The sequence below is a fragment of the Cebus imitator genome, unplaced genomic scaffold (assembly GCF_001604975.1).
Source record: "Cebus imitator isolate Cc_AM_T3 unplaced genomic scaffold, Cebus_imitator-1.0 Scaffold30, whole genome shotgun sequence".
Taxonomy (NCBI): domain Eukaryota; kingdom Metazoa; phylum Chordata; class Mammalia; order Primates; family Cebidae; genus Cebus; species Cebus imitator.
In genome coordinates, this window is record NW_016107345.1 from 423,910 (window position 1) to 431,193 (window position 7,284).

General features: G+C 47.3%; 1 pseudogene; it reads right to left on the reverse strand.

Moving 5' to 3' along the window:
- Positions 1 to 1,100: 1,100 nt before the first annotated feature.
- On the reverse strand, positions 1,101 to 1,878 carry LOC119470414 (annotated as a pseudogene).
- Between the last annotated feature and the right edge of the window lie 5,406 nt (positions 1,879 to 7,284).

A 7,284-nucleotide genomic window follows, 5' to 3' on the forward strand; every position in this document is an offset into this window, starting at 1 on the left:
TGTTGGTCAGGTTGGTCTTGAACTCTCGACCTCAGGTGATGCGCCTGCCTCAGCCTCCCAAAGTGCTGGTATTACTGGCATAAGCCACTGTGCCCAGCCCATATATTATTATTATTATTTTGTGATGGAGTCTCTCCCTTGTCAGTCAGGCTGGAGTGCAATGGCATGATCTTGGCTCACTGCTACCTCCGCCTCCCGGGTCCAAGCGATTCTCCTGCCTCAGCCTCCCAAATAGCTGGGATTATAGCCATGTGCCACCATGCCTGGCTAATTTTGTATTTTTAGTAGAGATGGGGTTTCTCTATGTTGGTCAGGCTGGTCTCGAACTCCCGACCTTAGGTGATCTGCCCGACTGGGCCTCCCAAAGTGCTGGGATTACAGGTGTGAGCCACTGCACCCAGCCAGATTATTTTTTTTTAAGAGACAGGGTTTCCCTATGTTGTGCAGGCTGGTCTGGAATTCCTGGGCTCCAGGGATCCTCCTGCCTTGTCCTTCTAAAGTGCTAAATTACAGGCGTGAGACACCATGCATGGCCTATGTTGTAGAAAACCCTCATGTCCTGCCCACATTCCCACTCAGCAGTCTCACTACTGCAGTGCTTGAGTCATTTTATTTCTACATACTTCCCTGAGCAGGGATCATACACAATCATATTTTTGCCTGGCTTGCTGTGGTGGAAAGTTTCACGTGATAATGCAATTATTTATCATAAAGGTGGATTTTTCATTGCTCTATAAAGATAACTAAAAAGCAAGGTATAGCTGAAACCAGAACGGGCATTCAGAAAACTGTGACAACTGTTGTCCCAGCTTTCGGTCTAAAACAGGTTAACTTAGTTGTATCTTCTGAAAAAGGAAATTATGGGAGGAAGTTTGCTTAACGTCACATAGCCTCTTAGCCAAAGCACCAGAACTGGAAACCAGGGTTCTAAGCTCGGATTCCCAGTGCGTGCAGTATTTGTTCCACCAAGAAAGCGACCTTTTAAAAAATTTTTTTATTTTTTATGATAAATGTGTTTAATGGTAAAACTTAGCACATGCCAGCACCAGGAATGTTATGGAGTCGTAGCAGCAGGGATGAATAGGTGACTCCATGGAGCTTCACATGGTGAAGAGGATAAGGAAGGTGACTGTCAAACAGAGGAGCCCCATGGCCTCAGACAGGGCAAAGTCCAGAATGGCATAGAAGAGCTGCTCCTTGAGAGATGGGCTCATGGCAGAGCAAATGATCACGTGACCAAACACCATTCCTATGCCAGCCCCTGAACCAGCTACAATCGTGGGCTGGGTGTGGTGGCTCACACACATAATCACAGCACTTCGGGAGGCCTAGGCGGACAGATTGCTTTAGCTCAGGAGCTCAAGGCCAGCCTGGGCACCATCGCAACACCCAGTCTCTACAAAATATTAAAAATTTAGCCAGGCGTGGTGGCATACACCTGCAGTCCCAGCTACTTAGGTGGCTGCGGTGGGAGGATTGCTTGAGCCGGGAGGTTGTGAGTGTAGCGAACTGTGATTATGCCACTGCACTCCAGTCTGGATGGAAAGTGAGACCCTATCTCAAACAAACAAGCCAAACAACCAATTGTGACTGCCCCAGCATCAATAAACTTGGCTGCTGTGTCAATGTCCCAGGAGACAACACAGGTCTGGAACTCTCATCTGGTCACGTAGAGTGGGGCGCTGTTGTAGGAAGGCTGTTTAGATAAATGATTTGGCCTATTCAGAAAGGAGGCAGACACAGACCTGAATAGACCCCTAGTACTACAGTAGATCAGACCCTGAGAAATGAGCAGTGCCCCAGGGGTCTGCATTTTTTCAGTCTGCACTCCCACTGAACTGTATCCCCAGCTTGGCCCACAGCATTCACCCTGCTCACGGTGACTTAGAAGTTGCCATTTTCGGCCGGGCATGGTGGCTCACGCTTGTAATCCAAGCACTTTGGAGGCCAAGGCGGGCGGATCACCTGAGGTCGGGAGTTCAAGACCAACATGGTGAAACCCCATCTTAAAAAAAAAAAAAAAAAAAAAAAAAAAAAGAGAAGTTGCTATTTTCTAAATGCTGACGTGTTCTCTGATCAGAATCTTCCTCTGGGTGGGCACAGCAGGCTTCTGTTCCCTGGGTGGGGAGAGGAATTCTTATTGTTGGAGGGAAAGAGAATAGGGAAATCTGCCCAAATAATTAGCTATTGTTCTTACTGCTCAGTTCCCCTAACTTTCCTGGTTCCCCTAACTTTCCTCCAGAGTTATAGTTTCTTTCTTTTCTTTTTTTTTGAGACAGAGTCTCACTCTGTTGCCCAGGCTGGAGTGCAGTGGCATGATCTCAACCCCCTGCAACCTCTACCTCCGGGGTTCAAGTGATTCTCCTGCCTCAGCCTCCTGAGTAGCTGGGATTACAGGCACCTTCGACCATACCCAGCTAATTTTTGTATTTTTGGTAGACACGGGGTTTTGCCATATTGAGCAGGCTGGTCTCGAACTTCTAACCTCACGTGATCCACCGGCCTTGGCCTCCCAAGGTGGTGGGATTACAGGTGTGAGCCACCGCAGCTGGCCCAGAATTCTATTTTCAAGTTTCTCTGTTCAGAAGCTGCTGTAGAACATGGTTCCACTAGTTATTCATACATGTCCATAAAACTCCCCACTTAGGAGTCAGGATCTCTGGTTGGCCAATGAACAATGAACCATAAGTGGAGTGGTTGGAAACTTTCCTCAACAATGAGGAACTTAAAAATTGAAGAGCCTTTGTTGGTTGATTCAGGGTAATTATCCTTTATTCTGACCCAAACAAACCTCATGCAGCTCTAAATTCAGAAAATAACAAGTGTCGGTGAGAATGTGGAGAAATTGGAACCTTTTTTTTAAATTTTTTTAAATGGAATCTCTCCCGGTTGCCCAGCCTGGAGTGCAATGGTGTCATCTTGGCTCACTGCAGCCTCCCCCTCCCGGGTTCAAGTGATTCTCCTGCCTCAGCCTCCCAAATAGCTGGGATGACAGGCATGTGCCACCATACCTGGCTTAATTTTTGGTATCTTTAGTAGACGTGGGGTTTCACCATGTTGGCCAGGCTGGTCTTGAACTCCTGACCTTGTTATCTGCCCACCTCGGCCTCCCAAAGTGTTGGGATTATGGGCGTGAGCCACCGTGCCTGACCAGAAATTGCAACCTTTTATTTATTTATTAAAAGAGATGAGGGTCTCACTATGTTGCCAGGCTGGAGTGCAGGCTCAATCCCACTACTGATCAGCTTGGGAGTTTTGACCTGCTCTGTTTCCGACCTGGGCCAGTTCACCCCTCCTTAGGCAACTTGGTGGTCCCCCGCTCCCGGGAGGTCACCATATTGATGCCAAACTTAGTGCGGACACCCGATTGGCATAGTGCACTACAGCCCAGAATTCCTGGGCTCAAGTGATCCTCCCACCTCAGCCTCCCCAGTAGCTGGGACTACAGGCACGCACCACTGCACCCGGCCAGAAATGGCAGCCTTTATGCATTGCTGATGGGACTCTAAAATGGCACAGCCACTGTGGAAAATAGCATGGCAGTTCCTTTAAAAAATTAAAAATAGAACAACTCTATGATCCAGCAATTCTGCTTCTGGGTATACCCAAAAGAATGGGAAGCAGGGACTCAAAGATATATTTGCACACTCTTGTTTGTTTATAGCAGCATTATTCACAATAGCCAAGAAGTGGAAACAAACCAAGTGTCCATCAAAGGAAGAATGGATAAACAAAATGTAGTACATACATACAGTGAAATATGACTCAGCCTTAAAAAGGAAGGAAATCCTGTCACATGTTGCAATGTGGGTAAACCTTAAGTCATTTTGCTAAACGAAATAAGCCAGTCACAAAAAGGCAAATATTGTATGATTCCCCTGCCTAAAATGTTAAATTCATAGAAACAGAAATTTGAATGAGTAGTTGCCATGGCATGGAGGAAGGGGAAACTGGGGAGTTGTTTAATGGGTATAACACTTTAGTTTTGCAAGACGAAAAAGTTCTGGAGGCTGGGCACGGTGCTCATGCCTGTAATCCCAGCACTTTGGAAGGCTGAGGAGGGCAGATCCCTTGAGCCTGGAAACAAGACCAGCCTGGGCCACATGTGAAACCTCGTCTCTACAAAAATTACCTGGGTGTGGTGGTATGTGCCTGTAGTCCCAGCTACATGGGAGACTGAGGTGAAAGGATCACCTGAGCCCAGGGAGGTAATTGCAGTGATCCATGATAGCACCACTGCACTCCAACCTGGGCGACAGAGTGAGACCCTGTCTCAAAAAAAAAAAGTTCTGGAGATCAGTTGCACAGCAATGTGAATACACTTCACAGTCTTGAACCATATGTACACTTAAAAATGGATAAGATATAGCCGGGTGTGCTGGCAGGCACCTGTAGTCCCAGCTACTTGGGAAGCTGAGACAGGAGAATCACTTGAACCCGGAAGGTGGAGGTTGCAGTAAGCTGAGATTGTGCCACTGCACTCCAGCCTGGGCAACAGAGCGAGATTCCGTCTCAAAAACAAACAAAACAAAAAAAGGGATAAGATAATACATTTTATGTTATGTGTTTTTTACAATTAAAATAAATCACAGAAAAACTCAATGAAAAGGTTAGTAAATGAATTAGATGTAATTGAAGAGGAAATTAATAAACTAGAACTACCAAAATTACTCAGAATATAGTACAGAGAAATAAAGAGATAATCAGGAAACCTGTATGATAAAATAAGAAGGTCTAACGTTTGGCTAACTGGGGTTCTAGAAGAAAAGAATAGAGAAAATGGACAGGTAACATTCGAAGAGAAAATGCCTGAGAAATTTTCCAGAATTGTTGAAAAATATGAATCCTGTTTCTTTTTTTTCTCCTTTTTCCAATAAGCCTTTTGCACTCCTAAAATCCTGTTTCAGGAATCACAATGAATTTCAAGAATGGTAAAAATAATCCACACTTAGACTCCTCATAGAGAAACTGCAGATTAAAGACAGAAAGATTACATTAAATACATTCGGAAAGCGATCAAGACCTATTTCAAACTGGACGCAGTGGCTCATGCCTGTAATCTGCTGAGGTGGGTAGATCTCTTGAGGTCAGGAGTTCAAAACCAGCCTGGCCAATATGGTGAAACCCTGTCTCTACTAAAAATACAAAAAATTAGCCAGACATGGTGGTACACACCTGTAATCCCAGCTACCTGGGAAGCTGAGGCAGGAGAATTGCTTGAACCCAGGAGGTGGAAGTTGCAGTGAGCTGAGATCACGTCACTACGCTCCAGCCTGAGTGACCGAGCAAGACTCTGTCTCAAAAAAAAAAAAAAAAAAAAAAAAAAAAAAAAGTACAGATGTACTTCAGTAGGAAAATGAAACTATTCAGGGTGATACTATAATGGATACATTTGTCAAAACCCCTGGAATGTACAACACCAAGTGTGAACCCTACTGTAAACTATGGACTTTGGGTGATAATGAAGTATCAATACATGTTCATTGATGATAACAAATGTACCACTCTGGTGGGGACATTGAAAATGGAGGAGGCCGCCGGGTAGGGTGGCTCACGCCTGTAATCCCAGCACTTTGGGAAGCAGAGAATAGTGTATCATCTGAGGTCAGGAGTTCAAGACCAGCCTGACCAACATAGTGAAACCCTGTCTCCCTCTCTCTCTTTTTTTTTTAGAGACAGGGTCTCGGTATGTTGCCAGGCTGGAGTGCAGTGGCTAGTCACAGGCGCAATCCCACTACTGATCCGCAGGGGAGTTTTGACCTGCTTCGTTTCCGACCTGGGCCAGTTCACCCCTCCTTAGGCAACCTGGTGGTCCCCCGCTCCCGGGAGGTCACCATATTGATGCCAAACTTAGTGCGGACACCCGATCGGCATAGCGCACTACAGCCCAGAACTCCTGGGCTCAAGCGATCCTCCCACCTCAGCCTCCTGAGTCGTTGGGACTACAGGCACTCACCACCGCGCCTGGTGAAACCTTATCTCTATTAAAGATACAAAATTAGCGCCAGGTGCGGTGGCTCACGCCTGTAATCCCAACACTTTGGGAGGCTGAGGCGGGTGGATTACGGGGTCAAGAGATCGAGACCATCCTGGCCAACATGGTGAAACCCCGTCTCTACTAAAAATACAAAAATTAGCTGGGCGTGGTGGCACGCGCCTGTAGTCCCAGCTACTCGGGAGGCTGAGGCAGGAGAAATGCTTGAACCTGGGAGGCAGAGGTTGCAGTGAGCCGAGACTGTGCCATTGCACTCCAGCCCGGCGCCTGGCGACAGAACCAGACTCCGTCTCAAAAAAAACCAAAAAACAAAATTAGCCAGGCATGGTGGCCTACGCCTGTAATCCCAGCTACACTCGGGAGACTGAGACAGAAGAATTGCTTGAACCCGGGAGGCGGAGGTTGGAGCCAGCCAAGACCTTGCCATTGCACTCCAGCCTGGGCAACAAGAGCTAAACTCCATCCCAAAAAAAAAAAAAAAAAAGAAAGAAAATGGAGGAGGCTGTGTGTTTGCAGAAGCCAGGGGGAGGCGGAGGTTTCGGTGAAACTTTCTGCTTTCTGCTCCACTTTGCTGTAAACGTAAAAATTTAAATTTGGCCAGATGCAATAGCTCACGCCTATAATCCCACCACTTTGGGAGGCTGAAGTGGGTGGATCACCTGAGGTCAGGAGTTTGAGACCACCCTGACCAACATGGTAAAATCCTGTCTCTACTAAAAATACAAAAATTAGCCGGGCATGGTGGCACATACCTATAATTCCAGCCACTCGGGAGGCTGAGGCAGGAGAATCGCTTGAACCTGGGAGGCAGAAGTTGTGCTGAGCCTGGGCAACAAGAGTGAAACTCCACCAGGAGCGGTGGCGTGTGCCTGTAGTCCCAGCTACTTCCGGGGGGGGGGTGGAGGGAGGCTGAGGTGGGAGGATCACTTGAGTCCAGGAGTTCTGGGCTGTAGCCAGCTATGTCGATCGGGTGTCCGCACTAAGTCTGGCATCAATATGGTGACCTCCCAGGAGCTGAGGACCACCAGGTTGCCTAAGGAGGGGTGAACCGGCTCAGGTTGGAAACGGAGCAGGTCAAACTCCCGTGCGGATCAGTAGTGGGATCGTGCCTGTGAATAGCCACTGCATGCCAGCCTGAGCAACATACCAAGGCATCATCTTTAAAAAATAAACAAATAAATAGGCCGGGCACGGTGGCTCAAGCCTGTAATCCCAGCACTTTGGGAGGCTGAGGCAGGTGGATCACGAGGTCAAGAGATCAAGACCATCCTGGTCAACATGGTGAAACC